General features: G+C 39.8%; 1 pseudogene; it reads right to left on the bottom strand.

Moving 5' to 3' along the window:
* Window positions 1–15,909: 15,909 nt before the first annotated feature.
* Window positions 15,910–18,230, bottom strand: LOC132229436 (ubiquitin-ribosomal protein eS31 fusion protein-like; annotated as a pseudogene).
* Between the last annotated feature and the right edge of the window lie 328 nt (window positions 18,231–18,558).

Genomic DNA, 18,558 nt, shown 5'->3' with positions numbered 1-18,558 from the left:
ATTTGCGCCAGCTATTTCACAACCATCTACCTAGCCACTCAATCAGAAACATCCAACTACTGTCAGAGTAATCCTAAAACTAATTTGATCATTCCTTTGAAAGAGTTCATTCCATTGCTCCCCTTAGATTTTAAGATTGAGTGTCATTTTCTTACTTCAGCATACTGGTACATAGTCCTTTACTATCTAGCTCCCATTCACCTCACTAGCTTGACCTCTCCCGCTACCCCAATGGTCATGGTCGGGTGCATGGTGGTCGGTGCATGTGGGGGAGGCAACCAATGGATGTGTCTCATCAATGTTTCTCTCTGTCTCCCCCCGACCTTCCCGCCCCCACTTCCACTCTCCCTTTAAAAAATAAAACAAGGCATAGCCCGTTTTTCTCAGTGGATAGAGCGTCAGGCTGTGAACTGAAGAGTCCTGGGTTTGATTCCAGTCAAGGGTATGTGTCTGGGTTGCAGGCTCGATCCCCAGCGGGGGCTGTGCAGGAGGCAGCTGATCGATGATGTTTCTCATCAATATTTCTCTCTATCCCTGTCCCTTCCTCTCTCTTTAAAAATCAACAAAAACATACTAAAAAGAATAAAAATACTCAAAGGTTGCTTTTCAAGATGCTGCAATCTATTCTGTTCACCCACTGCAGCATGCACAGTATCTCTAACAGCATTTGTCATGCTGTCCTGGAATTATTGGCATTTTTATTTCTTATTCAACTCAACAAGTATTCCTTGATATTAGGGATTATATATCTTGAAGCTCCTGCTTCTATCATAATACCCAACATTATAAATAATGTTGTTATAAATAATGGTTGAAGGAATTAATGTAAATTAGTATATAAAGGGGCTGGTGAGGTTTTTTTTTAACTTAGTAATCTTAAGGAAACAAATTTGGGAATTGTAACATGTTGTTAGTTGTCTATCCAACTACCATTTCCCTTATTTTTTATTATGAAAACTCAAGTTTCAGTGTAGCAGTACGCCCCCAGGACGTGTGTCTTGATAGGTCTAAGGCAGTCATGGCGTCCCCATTCCCTTTGCCAGTAATACGTCTGGGCTGGGCCTGGTGAGGCACCAAGGGAAGTTGCAGGGGTTTCAGGGAGAGGCTTTCCTTCCTAAAAGGAGAAAGTCTTTTTCTCTTCTCCCTTCCTGTCTTGTTGGCTGTCCTATAGGGGATGTGAAACCTGGAGCAGGGGCAAAAAATAAAATGCTGAGAATTCTGGAGGGGGAAAAATGGGGAGTCAGGGTCTTTGATGAGATCATTGAGCCCTTCCAATCCTGTATTGCCTATTACATACAGACTTATTTTTATGTAAGAGAATTAAAATGGCTTCCTTGTTGCCCGATCAGTGAGACTCAGTGTTTGACTGCCAACCTATGAACTTGGAGGTCACAAGTTCGATTTCCTGTCAGGGAACATGCCTGGGTTTTGGGCTTGACCCCCAGTGGGGGGCGTGCAGGAGGCAGCTGATAAATGATTCTCTCTCATCATTGATGTTTCTATCTCTCCCTCTCTCAGTCCTCTCTGAAATCAATAAAAATATATTTTAAAAAATAAATAAATAAAATGGCTTCATTGTTTAAGGCAATATATGGTTGAATGATAGCCCCCAAAAGATATATCTATGTCCTAATCCCCTGAACCTGTGAATGTGACCGTATTTGGAAAAAGGGTCTTTGCTGCAGATATAATTAAGGATCTTAAGATCATCCTGGATTGCCTGGTGGGCTGGGCCCTAAATCCAGTGACAAGTGCCCTCATAAGCGACACACAGAGGAGAGAGGCACAGAGAAGAGAAAATGGACCGAGAAGAGAAGGTAATGTGAAGACAGAGGCAGAGATTCGAATTCAGTGACAATCCAAGGAGCACCTGGACACACCAGGAGCTGGAAGAGGTAAGGGAGGATTCACCCTACAGCCTCCGGAGGGAGAAAGGTCCTGCTGCCCTGATTTGGGGCGGCTGACTTCCAGAACGGGGAGAAAATGAATTCCTGTTGTTCCAAGCCACCCCGTTTATGGTCATCTGTTACGGCAGCCTCGGGAAGTAATACAAACTGGAAGTCAGTTCTTCTGTTGGTTACAAGCCGAAGATAATACCACACATAATTACCCTGTGTGTGTGTGTGTGTGTTGATCACTTTTAAAATCTATTTTCTTAACAACTCTCAGGTACAATTTGCCCTTGAACAACTGGAGGGTCAGAAATCTGTGTGTGACTTTTGATTCCCCCAAAACTTCAGTCGTCTCTTGGAATCCACAGGGGATTTAGTTCCAGACCACCGGTAGATACCAAAATCCTCGCACCCTGCAGTCCCTCACATAAAATGGTGTGGAATAATGGATACAGTCGGCCTTCTGCATCTGCGGCTTCCCAACCAAGGCTCAAAAATACTGTCTTCGATCCAAGGTTGGTTCAATCTGTGGATGCAAAACCCACCGAAAGTTTCTGAAGCTAATTTCCATTACAGGAAATAGAGGAGAGAGGAGGCACACAAGGAAGCAAACAGACAAGTCCACCATGTGGGTGATTCGACAGGACAACTAATCCGGTCTCTGCAATCAAGTCCATGGCAGGAAAAAAGAGGTGAGGGAGAAGAAAGTACTCTAGATTAAAAGAGGCTTTAAGAAACAACTAAATGCAATATGTTTAAAAATCTGATTTCAACAAATCAACTATTTAACAGATAACTTGATTCAGTCAGGAAAATCTGAATATTAGACCTCGGTATTAGATGACACCAAGGCCTTACTGTAAGTTTGGTTAAGTGGGTTTCTCACTTGGAGTTCTCCCAGAGGCTGAGACAAAGATTCAAATGCAAGTAGTATATTTGAGAGGGGATCCCAGGGAACAATGGAAGAGGAGGAGGAAGTGAGATGAGGAAGAAATGAAAACCAATAAAAGCAACACAATTAAGCAGGTTAACCACTGTGGGCAAGTGGAGCTTAATCTCACTGGCCTACTTTGGGAAATACTGTAGGATACCCCACAGAGCTCATCTCCACACCCCCATGCCAAGGGAACTGGAGTACTTACACAGCAACTCCCATTCGGAGGGAGGGTGGGAAATTCCCTGGCCACTCTGGCCTGCTCTGTGCAGGCAGAATGGGCTCTGGTGGCCAGAGAAAGCCCTCAGGCAAAGAACATACACTGAAATGATAATGGCCACGGTGATAAGACAGAAATCAGTGACACCAATTGCTATGGTGTGATGGTAGTATTATGGTCATGTAAAACATGACCTTTCTCTTAAAATGTAAACTGAGCTTTGCCTGGTGTAGCTCAATTGATTGGGCATCATCGCATGCACCAAAAGGTTACTGGTTCAAATTCCGGCCAGGGCACATGCCCAGGTTGTGGGCTCAATCCCTGGTAGGGGGCCTGCAGGAGGCAGCCGATAGTTGTTCTAATCTCATGTCAATGTTTCTCCCTGTGTGTCACTCTCCAATCCTCTCTCTAAAAATCAATAAAAATATGTTTTTTAAAGTATACTGAAGTATAGAACGATGAAATGCTGTCTGAGATTTGCCTTAAAATACTTTGGCAATGAAAATTATAAAAGGGACAGATGAAACAAAATGGTAAAACAATAAATATTTAAATTGTTGATGGGTATATGGGAGTTAATTGCACTAACACTATAAATATTTTGTAGTAAAAGCATTTTCAATATACATCTAAGTAATGAAACTAAGTAATGAAACTATTGGGCTGCCTAGATATAAATAATTTCATTTTAGGGAATATCTGTCAAAAATATTTTTAGTTTTAAAATACTTCTCCTTAAGCTATTCTTTCTAGTCATAGGTTGGCCTAAAGTGTTTTCACAGTAGCCAAGCTGGCTGGGATCTGGAAGCTATCCTTGTATTGCTCTTTTGGGATAGAGGCAATTAATGAACTGGGTCAAACGCATTTTACAGATGGTCCAACAGCCCAGGGTTGCTGTGGCCTCATCAGCCTAGTATGTCAGGAGCCTCCTCTCCCCGCAACCTTCCTATGTAATTGAATCTCCTAGCATCTGTGTGTCACTTCCTTTTCTTAGCTGCAAACACAAACCTGCAAAAGGTCTTACCTGCTTATACACTTACCAGCTGAATCCTTCAGTCTTTCTTGCCTTTATTTACCCTCCTACATTTGGACTCTTGCTTTCCTGCACTCTGATACTCACACGCATGGATCTGATGATAGACTGACTATTCAGACACTTATCTCAGGGTCAACGAGTCACTGAATCTCAAACTTTTCCTGCCTAGATCAGGAATATCTATCTACCTTACCCAACTAGTCCATTAGACTTTTAGGCTTTTTATATGCTCCATTTCCCCTTTCACCATTATTCCTTTCCCATTTTACAAAAATAAACTTCTCCCACATCTCAAATTCTTCTTCTCATGTCCTCAGGTGTTAAAATTTTCCATGTGATAAAAAGAGGAAATTTGAAGTGTTGATGTGGAGAGAGTGAATGACAGGTAGCAAATCCTTTTGCAAATCAGGTGGTCTTAATTGTTTTTCTTTAAAATAATTTAAAGGAGAGCCTAATTGAGTTGTCTGCAAGAAATCAGTAAAAGTGATTTTTAATGATAGATCATTATATAATTTTTTTTAACATAACTCAGAAGTTCAAAGAATTTAGTAACATTACTGTGGCAAGACTTTCCATTCCCAACTTCTTATTTATGCAAACAGGGTTCTTAGTGCTTAAATCTATTATAACAAAACCAGGAATAGAATTGATGTTGAATCCCCTCTCATTGTAGAAGTAAGTTATATTTATCCACATAAAGAAATGAAAATAGGCCTATCCAACTCATTAAACAATGCATTTCTAATATAATTGGACTTGCATGTTTAATAATTATTCATGAAAATGTATAATATAGTTTCATTATCTTAACTTTTATTTTTTTAAATATATTTTGTTGATTTTTTACAGAGAGGAAGGGAGAGGGATAGAGAGTTAGAAACATCAACGAGAGAGAAACATCGATCAACTGCCTCCTGCACGCCCCCTACTGGGGATGTGCCCGCAACCAAGGTACATGCCCTTGACTGGAATCGAACCTGGGACCCTGCAGTCCGGAGGTCGACGCTCTATCCACTGAGCCAAACCGGTTAGGGCCATTATCTTAAGTTTTATACTGGTAATTATTAGAATGATAAATATATACAAAAGAAAACATTTTTAAAATACTTAGAGCCTTATGATCATAGGAAACATGCTTTTTATAATGAAAGTAGAGGCCCAGTGCAGGAAATTCGTGCACTGGGGGTGGGAGGGTCCCTCAGCCCAGCCTGCATCCTCTTTAATCTGGGACCCCTCGGAGGATGTCTGACTGCCGGGATCAGGCCTAAACCGACAGTCGGACATCCCTCTCACAATCCGGGACCTCTGGCTCCTAACCGCTCACCTGCTTACCTGCCTGATAGCCCCTAACCACCTCTGCCTGCTGGCCTGATTGCCCCTTAACTGCTCCTCTGCCGGCCCGATCACCCCTTAACTGCCCTCCCCTATTGGCCTGATCGCCCCCTAACTGCTCCCCTGCTGGCCTGATTGCCCCCTAACTGCCCTGCCCTGCTGGCCTGATTGCCCTCTAACTGCTCCTCTGTCGGCCTGATCACCCCTTAACTGCCCTCCCCTATTGGCCTGATTTCCCCCTAACTGCTCCCCTGCCAGCTTGATCGCCCCTAACTGCCCTCCCCTGCCGGCCTGATCACCACTAACTGCCCTCCCCTGCCTGCCTGATCACTCTTAACCACCTCTGCCTTGGCCCCTGCCACCATGGCTTTGTCTGGAAGATGGCTGGTCTAATTAGCATATTACCCTTTTATTAGTATAGACTAGTGGCCCAGTGCATGAAATTCGTGCGAGGGGTGGGGGAAGGTGTCCCACAGCCCGGCCTGCACCCTCTCCAATCTGGGACCCCTTGGGGGATGTCCGACTGCCGGTTTAGGCCTGATCCCACAGGGATCCCTCTCACAATCCTGGACCCTTGGCTCCTAACCGCTCACCTGTCTGCCTGCCTGCCTGATCACCCCTAACCACTCTGCCTGCCAGCCTGCTCACCCCCAATTTCCCACCCTTGCCGGCCTGGTCACCCCCAACTTCCCCCCTGCCGGCCTGCTCACCCTTAACTGCCCCCCCCCAACTGGCCTGCTTGCCCCCACTGCCCCCCCTGCCAGCCTGATCACCCCCAACTGCCCTTCCCTCCTGGCCTGATCACCCCTAACCACCTCTGCCTCAGCCTCGCCACCATGGCTTTGTCTGGAAGGACGTCCGGAACATCTCCTGGTCTAATTAGCATATTACCCTTTTATTAGTATAGAGAGGCCTGGTGCACAGGTGGGGGCCAGCTGGTCTGTCCTGAAGGAGGTCCCGGATCAAGGTGGGGGTCCCCTTGGGGGACAGGGCTGGCCTGGGTGAGGGGCTGAGGGCCATTTTCAGGCTGGCCACACCCCCATTGGGGTGAGAGTCCCCGCTGGGGGGCGTGGCCAGCCTGGGCAAGGGGCTGAGGGCTGTTTGGGGGCCGTTTGCAGGCCAGCCAAGCCCCCGGCTTTGTCCGGAAGGTCTGTGGAGGGTCTCTGGGTCTAATTAGCATATTACTCTTTTATTAGTATAGATGTTATGGCTTATTTTTGTTGCAGAAGAATATGATAGGGTAAACCCATGAAAATCCTTTAATCATAAAATATATTAGGATAATGAACTGTAGGAAAAGTGGAATAGTAATGAGTTCAAAGAGAAAAAGTAATCTAGAATTTCTTTTTGTTACAGAAGAATTTGTTCATACATTTTTTAAATGGGTGATTTTTATTTTATATTAGTTAAGGGACTCTCAGCTCCTGAAGCAGACAAACCATTAAATTTTAATGTCTTAAATATAAATTTCTAACTTACATAAAAATCTAATAGTTGGTGGGGAGAGAGGTTGTAATGGGAGGGCAGTTGTTGGAGGAGGGTCTTTGCTCAGTGTAGTCACTCAATATCCAGTTGGTAGATGGGGAAGAGGAGCAGCATGCAGATCATACATTGGTAGTTTTTATGGGCCAGATTTGGAAGTGACATAAATCACTTCCATTCACATTCTGTTGTCCAGAATTCAGTCTCGATGGCCACATCTAACTTCAAGGGATACTTTGTGCCCATGAAGAAGAGGTAAGCCGGGTAGACATCTAATCAGTTTGTGACATAATTGTAGATATCAAATTGCTAAGATATGCAGATTCATTTTTTTCTGTACAATTAAAAGAACAAAATCACAGGCATATTTTTAAATGCCATTATTTAAAATGCCATAGAATATATGTCGTTTACAGTTATTTAAAATAATTTAATGAAAAACTTTACAACATTGACTTTAAAATGAGCAAGAACTAGTAGCAATGAGCACTCTTAACACTCAGGTCTTAGTTTCTAAATACCATTCTCTATTAAAAGGAATCAAGGATCCTTGAGAAATGGCTGATTCGAGGGTTGGGTCAGAGAAACACAAGATGAGCCTAGAGCAGTGGTCGGCAAACTGCGGCCCCTTGAGTGTGGCTCTTCCACAAAATACCACATGCGGATGTGCACGTACAGTGCGTTTGAAACATCGTGGCCCGTGCGCAGAAGTCGGTTTTTGGCCTGGGCAAGTCTATTTTGAAGAAGTGGCGTTAGAAGAAGTGGGGGGTGTCGGTCGGTCAGACGAGGGCGATGGGAGACATGGCGCAGGCAGGCGGCAGGATACACAGCAGGGGGGGGGGAGGTACATTGTTTTGAGGTACGTTTGCTGAGGTTGACCCCTTCCAACTCTCCCATCCACACTTGTCTATCTGAAACAAGTATGCAAGACGAGCGTGGATGGGAGAATTGGAAGGGGTCGACCTCAGCGAACATACCTCAATCAGATTGAGGACGTTTTTAGCAAAGGCCAGCTTAGGAGTACCCTAATTAAGTTAATAACAATGTACCTACCTATATAGTTTAAGTTTAAAAAATTTGGCTCTCAAAAAGAAATTTCAATCGCTGTACCGTTGATATTTGGCTCTGTTGACTAATGAGTTTGCCGACCACTGGCCTAGAGCATCTTGTAGTACCAGAAAGTATGGAAATGCTAAAAAAAAAAAAAAGTAAATAATGGGACATGTTAAAGTGACACAGAGTCAAACTGAAGAAACAATATGAGCAACAAAATAATGTGGTATTGGATTATAGCCCAAAATATAAAACACATGATTGAGTCTATACTGACATAGATAAATTATTGAAATAAATAAATAGGGGAGAAAAGATAAATGTTTCCTACAGAATTCCAAATAATTTATGGAAATGCTGCCCGCTTCAGGAAGTGGACCTTAGTCACCGCCTTCCCTGCTTGGGATGTGGGCTGGACTTAGCATCTCATTTCCAAAGAATAGAGTATGGAATAAAAAAAAAGGAAAGTAACTTCACAGCGGAGAAACCTGGCAGCTACCATCCTAACCAAGGGACTAAGAATAACATCACCAGTAGATATCATGTACACCTGATAGGATGTAATGGGATAGTGCTTCACTTCTGGGGCATGCTTTCCAAAAACACATAACCCTAGTTTAATTATGAGAAAAACCTTAGATAATTCCAAATTGAGAGACATTCTACTGTGGGGCGCAGCTACAGTGTTTGGACAGGTTCAAGCCTTGGACTGATGAGAGGGCACAGTCCTCTTGTGGCCACGTGCAAGTCCCAGCTGGAGGACAGAGCCTACCCAGCACAATTATAGCCAACAGCTATAGCTGTGAGCTTGAGCCTGTGGTCTGAACACGTGGCCCTTGTGCCTGAGTGATAGAGTTCAGGTGCATGTAGTTGAGTAGGGTTGAAACCCACGAGAATGCTGTAAACATCTTGATCACGCCCTTACTTTGCCTCGTGGCATCTGCTATAAAATAAAGACACGGCTTGTGGGCGCTGGCGCTGTCCATCAGAAGAGCAGCATCCCACCGAGACCCAGCTTTCATTCTCTTGTCTGTCTTTTCTAAGCCTTTCATCGCCCCCACTCAGGGTCACTGAACCAGGCTGAGCTGGCATGAGTATGCCATGGCCGTGCTGGCTCCCCACATTCTACAAAAATGTCTTACCTCAAAATTGCCACAGTTGTCAAAAACAAAGAATGTCTGAAAAACTCACAGAAAAGACTAAGAGGAAATGACAAATAAATGCAGTGTGGTATCTTGGAAAAAAGAAAGAGGACAGTGAAGGAAAAATCGGTGAAATCTGAATGGAGTGTGTAGTTTAGTTAATAGCCATGTACCAGCATTGGTTTCTTAGATTTGACAAATGCACTGCAATGATCTAAAATTAGGGAAACTGAAACTGGATGATGGATATACAAGAACTCTACTATCTTCTGGAGGCTCCAGGCAAGAATTAATTTAGCTTCTTGAGGCTGCCTACACTCCCTGGCTCATGGCCCCATCCTCCATCTTCAAAGCAAGCAGCATAGCATTTCCCATCTCTTTCTCTGTCCCTCTGCTCCATTGCCACTCATCCTCTAACGTTACTGCCCCCCTCTCAAGAATGCTTGTGATTACATTAGGCCCACTACTTAGGATAGTCTTTCCCCATCTCAAGATTCTTAATCACATCTGCAAAGTACGTTTTGCCATATAAGGTAACATTCCCAGGTTTCAGGGATCAGGACATGAACACCTTTAGTGAGTCATCATCATTCTGGCAAGCACTTTTAAATAATCATCCCCCCAGATGAAAGTATATTCATATAAATATTTTTACACATATATTTAGAGGGGCTTTATTTATAATATTTACAACATTTATTTGCAAAATAAAAAATAATCTAAATGTTCATCAAGTAAACAAATTGTGCTATACCCACAAAATGGATCACTACTCAACAATAAAAAGGTAATAATTATTTATGCAACAACATAGATGAAAATAATTACATTGAGTAAAAGGAGCCGGACAATAAAAGAGTACATACATCATGATCCCAATTATATAAAATTCTAGAACACAAATTTATCTACAATGAACAGAAGCAAATCAGTGACCGCCTAGGGATGGAGCAGCAGCATGGTGGGGATCATATGGGCACTTTGGGGGGTGATGAATATATTCATTATCTTGATTGTTGTGATGGTTTAATGAGTTTATATATTAAAATATATATACAGTTTATTATATGTCAATTATACCTCAATAAAGCTATTAATACAAACAAAAAACAATTGATTAGTTCTGTTTGAATTAATTATAAGGGATTGGGGCGTTTTGCTGGAGGATAAAAATCCATTCATCTTGACTAGTTGGTAATCAAACTAGATTTGATAAGGAGTAGGGTGCTAGGATAAATATAACCAAAACTTCCTCTTTTCCAACTTTCCATTTTTTGGTTTACCACCAAAAAGTTTGCTAGTTATCTATCTAAAGATTTGTTCAGAGGGTTCTGCCTAGAAAAATTATTCTTTGCTTTAAAAAATATCTAGTCAATACCTGAGGCTCAAAAGTGTGTAGTCTCACCTAGAATCCTTGCTTTTGAATTCTGTACCTTTCTCTTTATATTTCTCTTTTAGTTGTAGTGCATGTTACTTCTAGGTTAGACTTTAGCAACATGTCACATAGGCCTTGCTCTAAAAATCCCATGGAAAAGCTACAATCCAAGTAGACTCCTTTAAGCAGTACATTAATTCAATGCTTTGTACTGAGCATCACTTATACTGTTTTCAAGGCATTGAATTATACATGCTAAATCTATTCCTCATTTCGGATTTTCATGGTAACAGGATATATATTGTATTGTTGCCTGATATTTGCTCCACTAAGTGGATATAATCTGTAAGGACTGTAAAGTATGGTGGAGAAAGAATAAAAATGATAATAGGATCATGAACTTCTTATACAAATAAGTGGAAAATTCTATTTTATTTTATTTCAGACTTAACAACCCTAAATGAATGCCATAATGTTTATATCATGTCTGAATATTTACATGTACTAATCTTACATCTGATATTTACATCACATCCATATTTACCTACTATTTGCAGATGATAAATTCTACAGAAAAGCAGTTCTGCAAATTTTGCTCACTGTGGGGAAAGGTTGTTTCTGTGTAGTGCAACATTCTTGCCATTAGATGGCAGTCAACACTAATGCAATGATTAAACTCCCTTACCTGATGTTTAATGGTTTGCATAGGTACAATTTATGTTATTCCACAGGCATGTTTCAGAAAAGTTTTGTGAATATTGAAAGACACTATAAATGACCCAACATTCCTTTTGGAAACGAGTTATTTTACCAGGTAAGTAAGTACCCTGAAGAGATCAGTCCTTTTTAAATATAACATATATACAAAATGCACAAATCTGCCCTAGCCGGTTTGGCGCAGTGGATGGAGCATAGTCCTGCGGACTGAAGGGTCCCAGGTTCAATTCTGGTCAGGGGCACATGCCTGGGTTATGGGCTTGATCCCCAGCAGGTGGCGTGCGGGAGGCTGCTGGTCAATGGTTCTCTCTCATCATTGATGTTTCTCTCCCTCTCTGAAATAAATAAAAATATATATTTAAAAAATGCACAAATCTAAGTGCCATCAGTTCGAAATATCATCAAAAAGCGAAAACAAGTGGAAGCCTCACCCAGACAAAATGAGAGAACATTATTATCTCAGAAGAAGAACATTACCATTTTCTCAGAAGACCCCCTTATGCTCCCTCCCAATCACCCGCATCTTTCTCCCAGGGATGAATATTATCCTCACTTCTAATATTATAATTTAGGTTTTCCTGTTTTGAAAAGTTTTATAAATGTATTCATGTATTATATATTTTCGTGTCTGGCTTCTTTCACTCAATATTTTTTGTTACTTTTCTTATAGATATTGTATCCAGTATTTAGCTATTACAAATAATTGCTGCTATGAACATCCTTGCACATGCCTTTTTGGTGCACATGTGAATGTATTGCTTTTTGTTGTTGTTGTTAATCCTCACCCAATATTTTTCCCATTGATTTTTAGAGAAAGTGGGAGAGAGAGAGAAAAAGAGAGAGACATGGATGTGAAAGACACCTCTATTGGTTGCCTCCCACACGCACCTGTCTGGGTCAGGGATTGAACCTGCATCCCAGGTACATGCCCTCAACCGGGAATGGAAGCCAAGACCCTTCTGTGCACAGGCCAATGCTCTAACCACTGAGAACCCCAACTTAGGGTTGAATGTGTGTGTGTGTGTGTGTGTGTGTGTGTGTGTGTGTATGTAGAATTTGGGGGCCATATAGTATGTTATAATGCCAAATAATTCTTCAACATTGTAACAATTGTAATTTTCACCAGCAGTGTGTGAGAATGTCCATTGTTCCATATTTTTACCAACATTTGGCATTGCCAATCTTTTTATTTTAGCCATTCTGATGGATCTGTAGCAATATTTCATTAAGGACTTTAATGTGCATTTCTCTAATATATAATAAGTTTTAAAACTTTTTAATATATTTGTAGACTATTTGAATATTTTCTTATGTGAAGTGCTGATTCTTGCATTTTGCTGATTTTTTATCATATGTTCTATCTTATTAGGAGTGCTTTACATATTCTAGATATGAGTCCTTTGTTGGGTGTATGTATTGATAATTTATTCTCCCATTCTGGACTTGCCTTTTCATTCTCTTAAAACACTTTTTGATGAACTTTAATGTCCTCTAATTTATTGGTTTTTTTTCCTTTATGGTTAGTACTTTTTGTATCTTATTTTAAAAATTTCTCCCTACAGCAAGTCATGAAGATAATTTCATATGCTTTGTTATAGAAGTTTCAATAATTTTCACAGTTAGATCTAAAATACACCTGGAATTGAATGTCGTATATCATATGAGGTAGGGTTCAAGATTCATTTTTTCCATACGGGCATCCAGTTGATGTCACACTGTTTGTTAAAGAGGCTGTAGCTTTTCTACTCTGCAGTACCAACATGGGGTTTTATGCATACATTGTGGTACAGTCATGTGATTTGTGTCACAATAGACACAACCGACCAGAAATAGAACACTAGAAAAGGGAATTAAAAACCATTTTTTCTCAGTTGTATGTTTGCCTATAAGAAGTTTCTTCCTGACAATTTGGCTGAAATGCAGGGAAGCATGGATAAAGAAGAGACACTTTTTCAGAGTGACTTCAGAAAAATGACGCAGGTAGTGCTCTAACACAGCTGGGTGCATGTTTCCTCTTTGCAGGTCTAATCATGAGGAATTGCAGTCATTCCTTGAACACTGATGATATGATATCTGCTGGGTAGTAGATAGGACGAGGTAAATTGTGAACAGGTGGGGCTGTCTCCTTGAACAAGGCAGGCAAATTCCTATGATGCCAGAACACAGGGGACAGTTTCCTGGAGTGTCAGGTCATTGCTAATCCTGGCCCCACCCACTAGAAATGCCGAAAAGGCAGGTTATTAAATAGAGGGATAAGCAACTATATAATCAAATGCTCTATGGCATAATATAGTGGCCACAAACATTAATTAGGGCACCACTCTCCTGAGCCTTCAACTTAAACACTGAGCAATTTCCTGTCCACCCCTGTGTGTGATCTGGTTTGAGTCACTCTGTGTCAGTTCTACACAGAACTACTCCAGTATGGCTGAAGTGACTAATTCATTTTATGGGTCTTCCCTGGGAAATACGGGACAGTATGTGTGTGTGTGTGTACGTGTGTGTGTGTGTGTGTGTGTGTGTGTGTGTGTGTGTGTTTCAGCAAATGCCACAGAACAGTGTGTGAGTGATTTTGATTTATATTCAAAATGCACTATGGGGTTAAAAAAAAAAATAGAACCAAAGAGACATAACAGACATTGTGGCCCAACCACTAAAACCTTAGAAATTCTGACTTAAGAGGCCTAAAGTGAGGCTTAGGCACTGTTGTTATTTTTGTATTTTTAAATAGATAAAACATGGATAATGTCATAAAATTAAATGGTACAAAAGACTAATAGTGACAACTAAGACTTCGTCTCATTCCAGTCTCCTAGTTGCTCTCTCCAGAGGTAACCATGACTTCCAGTTTCTTGGGTGGCCTTCCAGAGGTATTCTGTGCATATAAGCGCATAGGAAAAAATTCCTCCCCCTATGAAACAAAGGTAATAGCATGCTCTACCCACTGTTGTCAGCTTTGTCAGGCACAAATTTTTTACAAGCTTTCCAAGAGATTTTGAAACAAACTCTTCATTAAGAGTCACTGATAAAAGCTCTGCTTTTGTTCCCCCCAAAAGCTACACATACGTCTCTTACATCTAATTTCAGGTGTTCACCAACTCCCTCAAACCCCTGGTCTTAATTCACCTGGTTCAGTGTCCTTGACCTAGAGTATTTGATCTAAGATCACCCTGAGAATCAAGTGTTGCCAGATAAAACACAGGATGTCCAGTTGAATTGAATTTCATATAAAAACAAACAATTTTTCAGTATAAGTATGTCTCATGTATTATTTGCAATATCTGAAATTAAAATTTAACTAGGAGTTCTCTATTTTTATTTGCTAAATATGGCAACCATACAGAAAATTTTGATTCAGTGGAAGCTATTCCAAGTAATTGTCTTTAGAATGCCCTGTAGTACAGATGACTTAGATTACAATGACAGGACCAAGCTCTTCACACTAAAATCCAATAATCTGTGGTCTTATTTCAAACTAAGTGGCTTTACCTTGCTATTTCATCTAATGGGATAAAACTGTTTTGTTACTATGAAGTGGTGATGAAAGTAAAAACATATATTGAATTTTCATAAAGATTATTTTACTTTCAAAGAAGTAAAAATATCTAAAGTCTGAACTATTTTGATATTTGAAATGAGCATTAAAATCTTAACTGGATTTGGACATGGATAAAGAGAACCAGCCTAAAGATAAGTTTTCATTACTTAAAGATGAGATTATTTAACTCACCTTTATTATCAACAAAATAATTATAAAGCATTGACTTATAGGTAGTGTAAAATCCTGACATGGAGGATGAAAAAGTATGTCTTATGACTTTTTAAGTAAAAAACACAATAAATATTAAATAACAAAGACTTATACCCATTAGAATCTTAATATGAAGACAATAGAAGCAAGGATTACCATAAAGTGTATGATCCTGTTACATTGGAAATGAAAAAATTATGATCCTGTTGGATCTTGAATATTCCAAATACATCTGAATAAATTCAATAAAATTAAATTTTATCATTCCATTCCAGAATTGATCTCTTTTAGTAGCTAAAGGTATATTTTCATTTCTTTCACTATTACCCTGATTTGTAGCACTTGCCAATTTTCATGGTGTAAATATTCTCACTATGATTGATATAAAGCTATATTTTTTATTATTTTTAAAAATATATATTTTATTAATTTTTTACAGAGAGGAAGAGAGAGGGATAGAAAGTTAGAAACATCGATGAGCGAGAAACATCGATCAGCTGCCTTCTGCACACCTCCTACTGGGGATGTGCCCACAACCAAGGTACATGCCCTTGACTGGAATCGAACCTGGGACCCTTCAGCCCACAGGCCGACGCTCTATCCACTGAGCCAAACCAGTCAGGGCAAAGCTATATTTTTTTAAATGTTTGCAAAATTCCTGAAAACTTAACAGTTGTTTCTTGTGAGCCTGTAAAAACTGGTTTTATTTCTGTAAGTGCATATGATACACCTGATTGGATTTCATACAAAGAAAATAACTAGGTGTTTTGTTAATTGGTGTGTATATCTTGAAATTTGTCATCACAACCCCTCCAACCCCCCCCACAAAACAAAGAAAGCAATACTTACAATTTTTAATTAATAGAAATTTTGAATGAGTTTGGGAAGGTATAATAAACACCTGAAAAAATCTGTAGCTTTTATACTACCAGGTCTCCTGGCTCTAAAGAGAATTAAACCTAAATAAATACCTAAATGCTTTTAAAGTTGCACAGTTCTATAATAACCGGTGGGAAAGAACCTATCATCATAGAGGAGTGGAAATGAGTTGACTCTTTAAACAGATCTATTCCATTTAATTTATATGAAATTTTCTTTCACTCTTTGCCAAGTTTCATTAGAGCAATTATACAAATGCTTTAACTGGATTCAATAACGGAGAGTAGCATCCACAAAGACATAATAGTAGGTGGTTTTCTCTTTATCGTCAGTGAACCACCTTTAACTATGCTCTCAAAGTCTTGAATTTCTTCCAATTCTTGGTTTGGAAAACTGGCAGTGCAGAAAGTAGTGATGTCTGCTAACTAGTAAGTCCATTCTTCACTTGGTTCTATGGACCAGGAATCTAGTATGATCCTGTGTCCGTTAAGGTGCTCCATTTGAAGCATTACAACTAAGGTGCCAGGTGCATTTCTTTGATATTCTTCTCAAAATAGTTTTAGCTTGATTCTGGCCTCCCTATGGACATAATTCTATCTGTGGACACTGACGGTATAGTTTGAATTTTAATAGCCTAAGATATTTGAATGACAAAAAAGGAGTTGCTATTATTTTTTATTTTTTATTTTTTTTAGTTCATGCCTTTTATTAATCCATATACAATTACTTGTCTTCTGGTTTGTTGAAGCAATAGGTCAGACAAAATTTGCCACAATAATGCCTGTCAAAGTGGCTGGCCATGAAACTCCAGCACCACATTCATCTGAAGGCCACTCCGACGAAGGTGACTGATTTTGCCATTCTCGTCCTCTTGGTAGTATATTTCAGGACAGCCAGCGTAACCTTCTTTTTCTTATGCTATTCCTATGTGGGCAATCTCATACCATCTATATGTGGTGTAAGACTTCTTTCTTTTCTTAGCACCACCACGAAGTCTCAACACAAGATGGAGTGGACTCCTTTTGAATGTTGTAGTCAGACAAAAGTACTTCTGTCTTACAGTTGCTTGCCAGCAATAGGTCAGTCTTTGCTGATCAGGAGGAATTCCTTCCTTATCCTGGATCTTGGCCTTTCCATTTTCTATTGTATCCGAGGGTTCAACCGTGATGGTCTTCCCCGTAAGGGTTTTCTCAAAAATCTGCATTTTGGATGGCAGATGGCGGGTCGGAAAAAAAAAGGAGTTGCTATTATTTATGCTAGAGATTGTTTTCCTCTCAATAGTGGAAATTCTGTATGATTGGTAGCCATTTATAGATGAGACATTTATACATATATGTTTTAAAAAGCTTTCTACATTTCAAATAAGTTTATGTAGAGCTTTATTTTTTCTTTGGAAATACTTTTCAAAAAAGTGCTTCAGACATTGCTAACTTTATATATAGAATAAACTTTTGCAAAAATTTAATTTTAGGAGTTTGATTTATGGTTGGAGGTAGATGTATTTGGACTGGTAGATTATTCTATATTCCAGAATGCAGCAGTGAACAACTATGTTTCACAGTCTGACTTAATAAGGGAACTTATGCAGGAAAAAAATGAAATTGGAAGGATCATCAGCTAAATGTTTATAACAAAGAAATTATGAGACTTATATTTGAATTAGGACATGATAAAATAATAAGAAAATGTAGCATTCTGATGGCATATCATAGAGTATAGTTTGATATGACATATGTCTGAAGAGAGAGTTTAAGTAAAAGTTTGTTTTCCATAATTAATAAAAAGATACATTCTAATAATTTTAAAAATTGCTAATGAGCTTGTGCAATTTGAACTCTTTCAATTTTACTCAGTAGAGTGGCTCCATTGTCAAAATTGTGGAGAAAGTTAGAATAACATTATTTCCTCAATTTTCTCTTAGTGTTGAATACCTTATAAAATATGTAATATGAAATAGAAACTATGTAGTAATAGGTTGCCAAAATAGGTCAAGTGGCAAAAAGGTATGAGATAATTGGTTTAACAGAACTTTGTATCACTTAATGATGCAAAATATGATTGGGGATAGCACCTGGAATAAATTAATAATAGATTGCTGTTATACTACATAAAGAGATTTTGCTTTCAAGATGCTGTTATGTTTTACCTTTTTCCCCTTTTGTTATTAAACATGTATTATGTATTCTTCACTTGGGTTATTTTAAAAATCTCTTACGCCCTAGCTTCGGCCTGTAGACTGAAGGGTCCCAGGTTCCATTCTGGTCAAGGGCACATGCCCGGGGTTGTGGGCTCGATCCCCAGTGGGGGGTGCGCAGGAGGCTGCCAATCAATGATTTTGTCACATCATTGATGTTTCTATTCTGTCTCTCCCTCTCCCTTCCTCTCTGAAATAAATAAAAATATATCTTAAAAAAGTTTCTTACGCCCTAGCCGGTTTGGCTCACTGGATAGAGCATTGGGCTGGGAGCCGAAGGGTCCCAGGTTCGATTCCGGTCAAGGGCATGTACCTTGGTTGCAGGCACATCCCCAGTAGGGGGTGTGCAGGAGGCAGCTGATCGATGCTTCTCTCTCATCGATGTTTCTAACTCTCTATCCCTCTCCCTTCCTCTCTGTAAAAAATCAATAAATATATTAAAAAAAAAGTTTCTTACAATAGCCCTATGAGGCAGTTATTGCTATGAGCCCTAATTTTTCAGAAAAGGAAAGCAAGGTTCAGTGAGAATTCTAATTTTCTCAAACTGAGTC

This window comes from Myotis daubentonii, chromosome 3 (genome assembly GCF_963259705.1).
Source record: "Myotis daubentonii chromosome 3, mMyoDau2.1, whole genome shotgun sequence".
Lineage (NCBI taxonomy): Eukaryota > Metazoa > Chordata > Mammalia > Chiroptera > Vespertilionidae > Myotis > Myotis daubentonii.
The sequence above is the reverse complement of the archived record's forward strand: the minus strand, read 5'-3'. Positions and strand labels throughout refer to the sequence as shown.